The following is a 7,599-nucleotide window of genomic DNA, read 5'->3' on the forward strand; positions in this document are numbered from 1 at the left end:
CATTTTAATCACTGTAGTTTTGTCCTATTCTACAGCATTACATGTAACGGCCTGAGATCGCGTGCTTGTTTTTCTACGTATCTGTTGCATGGCCTTTGTCATGTGAAAAAGATATATTTTGAATAAGGTTTCTCTAAAATGCCGACAAAGCACACATTTTGCCTATTATTACAATACTTAAGCAAGTTAGTCTTAATAGTATCCATGGTTAGTTCTCTATCTTAAATAATACCACCTAAAAATGACAATGAGTACCTTCTATGCATGAACAGTAATGACAATGAGTACCTTCTATGCATGAATAGTAGTTTATACATCCGTCGATATTTAAGTTTCCAATATTGAGTGCATACGTCCTGCCCCACATTGAGTGCACTAGTTCTGTGGGTTACATCTTCTGTCGATATACCCTTAATTATCAAAGCAGCATGTCAGCATCGATTTGATAAAATTAGGAGAGCCCATTATGTTGGTGTAACTATGTATACATTCAATATTCCGATGATAAAGAACTCTGAACTGTAAATATTTACTTGCAGCTTACCTTGTAATTGTATTGAGATGTTTTTCCTCGGGGCACTTGTAAGTTGCTTTGATTCCATGAGAGCGTATTTTCCCCTAACTTGACAGGTCATTTTGAATGTAATGAAGCCAATGTCCTTTTCCATATGCATCATTATGTCATCGGCATTTGTTCTATTGTAATTCAAGTGTTCAGCCCAGTGGAAGATTATTTCATGATCTCTCTCTGAAGCACTAGTCACATTCCAAAGCAGGAACTCTCCTTCCCCAGGGAAATGACGGTGAATCACCCAAATGACATGCCTACCACAGTCTTTTCTTACGTTTATGTAATCTCCTTTCTCTGGCAATAGTAAGGCAATAAGTGTTAAATATTTATCTCTCTATGTCAGTCATATATTACTTATTATATTATAGCTTTGTCAATACCAGTGAATTTTGTGACGTCATATCCCCGCATTATTACTGATAATGTATTAATTATTCAGCACTGCGGCCCCACAGTGAGCGTAAAAATACAAGTTTTTTTCGGAAAAAAGGACTGCGCATTTAACAGGAGGGAAAGTATGGAAAAAAACATGTAATACACAAAACGATAAATCTTTATAATGGTGCACAATATTGATAATAATGTCTTACTGTACGCTTAAAGTGGCGCTCCCTCTCGGTAACATTTTTAAAACACATGTTTTTAATGCCAACGGTCGATATTTGACGTGGCGACTATGCGTGGATTGTGAGATATCGATAAAAACATGCCATTTCCAGTACTACACATAAATATCAGTTTTTACGTGTAAAATATCAGCCGAGTCTGATGACTACATTTTGTCGTCTGCCACAAAGTTATGTGTGGTTCGCCGCGTGGTATGCATCAATGCATACCACGCGGCGGACGATATGTACCAACCGCACGTAACTGTGCAAGTCACCTATGCGAATTCTGGAGGAATCAGCAAAAATTGTTTTTCGTTATTTCGCCAAGTCAGTAAGACTCAGCTTTCCCCCACGGGCATGACGATCACCAACGCGAGTGGTACTGAGGCGTACAAGCAGCGTCAGCGTAGACTCGTACTCCATAGCTCAGTTGACAATGGCCCCAGTGCCGAACGTTCGATGTTCGGAAGCTGAATTTAGGTGGGCCACCGGAATTCAATTTTTACTTTTTTGAGGAAAGGTTTTTATCGATATCTCGCGATCGGCGCGCAGTTGCCACCTCAAATATCGACCGTTGGCATTCAACTTTTTTTAATTTTTTTTTAATATACCAAGTTGGAGTGCCTCTTTATCAATGTTTTTTAGTGTTCCCACATGCACTCGTCGTCTGCTCTGTCTTGCTCGCGATCAGCATGCATTCCCCGTCCGATACGCTGCAGTATGCAGTACTACTACTACGTTGTTTACAACATGGTTCGCTTCGTTGCCGTATAGGTGAAACAGAACGCTTGCAAACTCCTCGACGATACAGGGTTTGACACATGGCATATTATGTATGTCAGTGGCCATGTAAACGATGCAAGCGTGAAAGGCTACTCGAACCAGCCATAAACGGGCCAACAACGGCAGCTGTCATCAACCTTGACCGGAAATGTCTGCGGAAATTACTACGAAGCCATTCAAAGTCTTGGTCTAAGGTCACCTACTGCCAACAATCATGATGACCGTGGACTCTCCGTTGATCTATCGTTTTGGCCACCTAGTTCTGATGCACTGACTGTAATCGGAGACAACTTTCATTATTTGACTTTTTTCTCCTTGTATATGGTTTTACCTTTCCGGTTGTTCTCGACATCGCGACGGAGACCCTCCAGTATGTTTGTCAACTGTACCTTTCAAGCACCCGTTTACGTCGAGTTTTCTCGTTCGCCGAAATAAAATAGCTCTTCTCAAGAAGCCATCGAAAATTAAATTTATAGACACAATTATTAATGAAATTTAAACATTTGAATAATATTGTTGAACTCTGTTGATATCGTTTGCAATTGAATGCTGTACTACTAGCGACATAATAATGATCGTATTGATCAGCTGATACCATGCAGCTCGCTGATCATGCTGATGTCGATGCATGAACATTCCGTTTTCTTTATGTCTGGCACTTCATCGTGTCGGCTGTTTGAATGGCATGATTTTTTGTGTGTTGAACGTGCGTATTCAGTGCAGTACAGTGTGGAGTGCGTGTAAATGTACACAGTATACAGAGTCAGGGCCGATCATTCCAGACGACGGTCACTGGCTGCATTCCTAGTTTAAAGTTTCCCTTTTAATCGTTTTCTACATCTACAAATTCACTGGCATTGCAAAAACTATTAAATTAATAGCAATAATATACCCCATCCCGGCCCATAATGGTTTCAAACTTTGCACTCTATAATGTACTCGGCTTCGACTCGAACATTATGTCGTGCAAAGTTTCGTCCATTATGGGCCGGGAGGGGGTGCATTGTTGCTTAAGTAAGCCAATAGGTGTTACAAATTTATCTCTATATGATTCATATATTACTTCAACGATTAATCTTATTTTGCTACAAATTATTAGAGTTTTTCAGGAAAGAGTATATATTCATAGCGTGTAAAATAATCGTCTATTTCATGATTATTTTAATTTTATCAGTGACGCGCAAAAGAGCGACTTGATTCTCTTAGACCAGGAGCAGTATCAAATTCATGAGTTGTCAAGTTCTGACATTGATAAACGCATCGAGGTTTACGAAACCATAGAGAGGGACAAACATTACGAAAATTATTGCTTTTTCTATTTACCATATATTGTTACTGTTGATGTTCCGATTATATCCCTGTTCTTTTCCCAGGTGTAGTGTCTTACGATTTCGTTGCCTCTATTGCATGTTATATTTTTCATTATCCTTCCTTTGTGATCCGTAAATATATTATCCTCTTTATTTTCTAAGCTGCTGCAAGCTTGAAAATAAATTAATGCATTTCAACGAGAGTAATACCTTATTGTGACGCCAGAATGTAACTCCTTATCACAATTAACATTCGTACAACGTTTGTTTAAAAACTTTGAAACATCAATTAAGTCTTGTTACAAGTTAAAAAATGAAAGCTTATTTGATAATGTATTCCAAGAGGTGTTTTATACGCAACTTCCTTGATAGTATAATTAATTTTATACATCGGTAAACCTACATTTCTTGCTGAGATTCTCAAAACGTATCTAAAGTAAGTTTCCCTTTCGATGATTACTTTGTTGAACTTACTATTCATGATTTCCTCTTTACATTTGACAAGTTTGTGATTGGTTTTAGATGTAACTCCACTATCGAGAACGTATTGGTGATCTTCCGGAACGATGACATCGGTATTGATTGGGATATACATAGTACCAGTATCATCATCTACTTCGAGACCTGGCAATATTTGGTTGAAAGCTAATGCATTAGAAATGTTTTGATTATTTTTGATGCGATAATTGCTAGAAAAGAAAGTGATAACTTTCAGGACAAACGGTGGCATTTTATGCACCAATTTCCTACCTTTCAAAGGACATCCTTCAGAAATGGGAGTGTTACTGGTAGTAACCATGATAATTACAGCAATGGGAACAATTGGGACCTTTAACCGTGACATTTCAATCTGAAAGCAATGAAGGAAAAAATGGCATCACGTGCTGATCAATTACAAAAAGGTTTATGGATACCAGTGGAATAAACAAAGGTATAAAATTTAGCATCAGTGATTACATAGAGATTAAAAATTAATTTTTATATCGTTTGGTCTCGAGGATTTTTTGGAAACATATATTCCGAGAGTCTGCCTATTAAAAAAATCCAGCGAAAGATGGCGGCAAAATATGAAAAGATAATGCCAGCAGACATGAATTACAATTACACAGCCACAACCATTCTTTTTCGGCGCACCCTTTTAACTCCCGATCCTAAAAACATCTGATTTCAACAATTGTTATTGCATGTTAATGCCCTGTTATGATTAATATTAACGTCATATCTTTGTGTTGTTTAAAATATAGCCAGTTTTTCAATTTGACACATCAAGTAGTTTAAGTTATTTATTGTGGTAATGCTAAAGTTTCCTTTTCTTCATTTCTGAACCAATCGAAACGCTCGGGTAAGATTGTCAATACAACCTGCGCCCGATATCTGCTTTCCAATTTCGTTCTTTACAATCATGTACCAGGTTAATCACGACTGTCAAAGAAAAACACAACGAAAAGAGTTCCCCTTTCTCCACTGAAATATTCCAAACTAAAAATTGGGGAAAACAACAATTAGGAGAATGAGAAAAAAAAAACGCATCGGAAAGAAAGTAATTTTGAAGCGAATTCTAAGTATTTCATAAAGAAATCTGAATTTATAGTCATTTTGGTTCGGCTTTTTTGTAAGAAAAACCTTGTTTTGTCGATATTGCTATTTAAATTTAAGCAATCCCCCCTTCCACAAAAAGGTACACACGAGATTTTGGTACAATGCGCGACATATATCACGAGCCGATAGGCGAGGGCTATATGGAGCGAGTTGTACCAAAATCGAGTGTATACCGGACTGCGGTGGTGGTTATTGCAATTATGTTGTATCAACTTTGTGTTTTTTTTGTCTTGCTTAGATGTTTTCTTTACTATAAGCCCAAAATGCAGAAAACGGACGTATGGGAGGTTGAACGTCGGAAATTCAGCTCAGAGACTGAGCATTTTTGTAAGTTTCGATTACGTTGACAACACACGCAGAGTATCCTACGATAACATATGCATTACGTTCATCAATATTACATTGTATCCACATGCAACGCGACAAACTGCAGACACAGAAAACTGGTCTTGATTTGAAATCACAAGAAAACTAACAATATATTTCCATAAATTTACATAAGAACGATAGTCCTGGCTGTTTTGGCATACTAAAAATAAATTTGTCTCATTTTGTACCGATGCGTTGACCAACAATCACAACATTCAGTCTCGGTACAGTGAGGTTATAGCTGCAATTTTTGATTGATAAATAATTTAGACATTTTGGTACCAGTAAACAAACAGTTTTGAAATACCAGACTAGGGATGACAGCAACTGTGATCAGCAGTTTTGTAGAAAGTCAAGCCTGATTCAGCGAAAGCTTGACGCTGACACTGTTGTTGCATTTGATGAAACTTTCGTCGCAATCACCAGGAGTAATCCCATTGTTATTTTCAACTTTTTGGTCTACATCGTTAGAACATCCTCATCTGTTAGAGCCCAAACTTTGGCAAAGAATATCTGATATACGTTACTGCGAGGAAGTGTCAATTTATTGTGTGTGAACGAATACTAGCTTCATTTTAAAGAGCTGTGTGTCGCGTCTTGACTCCCACTGAATCAAGCAAAAGTGCACGGTGCGCCGTTGCCAAAAATGCAATGATTTGTGTACATCAAACCCAAATGTGCTGCTTCAGAGGTGTCTTTCATCATTGACCCCAACTTATTTTCACCAAGAGGTGAGTTACAGACCCATACTTTTATCTGTGTATCGAAATTCGGACTTCGGTCTTTGAAACAAAGCGGACTGTTTCGGATTAAGTTTAGATCGGTACGTTCAAATGCACAGACTGGGCAATTTTCGAAAATGCTGGTTTAGGGGCCTGTTTTACCACTGCTAAAACAGTATTTTAGCATCGTGGAATGAGCTCTCGTCCAATCAGAATGGCGCATGGTAGCATGATATAATACAATGTTGGTTCTGCAATGGAAATATTTTCATTTACATTCGGATAATGCGAATGACATTTGCCAGTCGGCAAGGTTTGAGCTGTACTGAATATCTCACCAATTGGCGAGAATTTAGCTAGGCAGGGATTTCAAGCATTGCTAGAATCTCGTCAATTGGCGAGATATTAGAATTCAGTACAGCTTAAGCCTGCCAAGCTGTACTGAATATCTTGCCAATTAGCGAGACTCTGGCACTGCTTGAAATCCATGCCTGCCAGAATCAAACCAATCGGCGAGATAATCAGTACAGCTTAGGCCATAAGCGGCCCAGATGTATTGAGTTTTTTTCACTGTTTCCTCTATCAATTTCTCTCCTGTCTTCATTGTCTGACTGATCGGAGTAAATAAAATAAATGATTATATAACCTAACCTAGCCTCTTGACTGTTTTTATTATACACCCATTACAAGGACGTTTATCTCTCATACACACATCTTGTAATCAATTAGTCAACACAACTAATCATGCTAATCCGTCGACTTATCCGGGATTTTATAGGTTGGTCAATATGCGAAAGGTAAGGTAAGAAGGTAAGAAGCTCTTCTAAAATATGTCCAGAAATTTCCAAATTGGGGCCAGTCACGACCATATCATTTATCCCAAATTTACTGCAGGCAATGTATTTCGATGACCAAGGAGAGCAAGAACTCTAATTTCAAAGGTTTAAATGGTCGCGAACAGTGGAAACCTTGCCAGTGCTTTGTGTGAATCTCACGCATGAGGACGTCTGTAAAGCAGGAAGTCGGAAGGTAAAACCATTGACCTATACGTTGTTTATACGTGGGCAAACTTGTAAACAACCTTCCCAGGGACCAATCTGATTTTGATTGGGGTCAATGTTCGTGTGGTCGAATGTAACAAAATGTGAAAGAGGCTCCCCACCTTCCTATCCAAAAGTTTGTGCTGCATTCGTGTTTGTTTCATTTCGAATATATTTGAAATAGGATCCCAACATTATTATCCAATTGTTTATGTCACATATTGTTTCGTTTCGGATTTGTGTAGGAAAGTTTAGATTATTGTGTAGGATAATGTTTTGTTTCCGTGGTAAGAGCTTATGGCGAGACGCAGCCCTTACCTAAGAATAGTGTTACTAAAGTTGATAGAGTAGGCCTTGGTCGCTCGCATTTCAAAAGTACGTTTGGGCCGCCTGTGCGTAGGCCTGCCAATTGAAAGGGATTTTAAGCTGAGCCAGACTCTTGCCAAATTGGCGAGATATTCTGTGCAGCCTCGTGTTAGCCTGCCAATCTACAGGGGGTCAGGTACTACTTAAAATACCTGCAAAGTGGTACGGATTTCAAGCAGTATTTAACTTTCTGCAACACAAGGGACAAGGGAATTATGGAGTGAGGTCCTT

The 7,599-nt window shown here is 38.5% G+C and overlaps 1 long non-coding RNA gene across 1 annotated transcript; it reads right to left on the reverse strand.

Annotated features, from left to right (window-relative positions):
* Positions 1–550: 550 nt before the first annotated feature.
* Positions 551–4,120, reverse strand: LOC139118223 (uncharacterized). The gene is made up of 4 exons (XR_011548642.1): positions 4,023–4,120; positions 3,747–3,896; positions 3,286–3,444; positions 551–865 (listed from the first exon to the last, which is right to left on the reverse strand). It is a non-coding gene; the product is annotated as an uncharacterized lncRNA (long non-coding RNA).
* Positions 4,121–7,599: the final 3,479 nt, after the last annotated feature.

This window comes from Ptychodera flava, chromosome 19, assembly GCF_041260155.1.
Source record: "Ptychodera flava strain L36383 chromosome 19, AS_Pfla_20210202, whole genome shotgun sequence".
NCBI lineage: Eukaryota > Metazoa > Hemichordata > Enteropneusta > Ptychoderidae > Ptychodera > Ptychodera flava.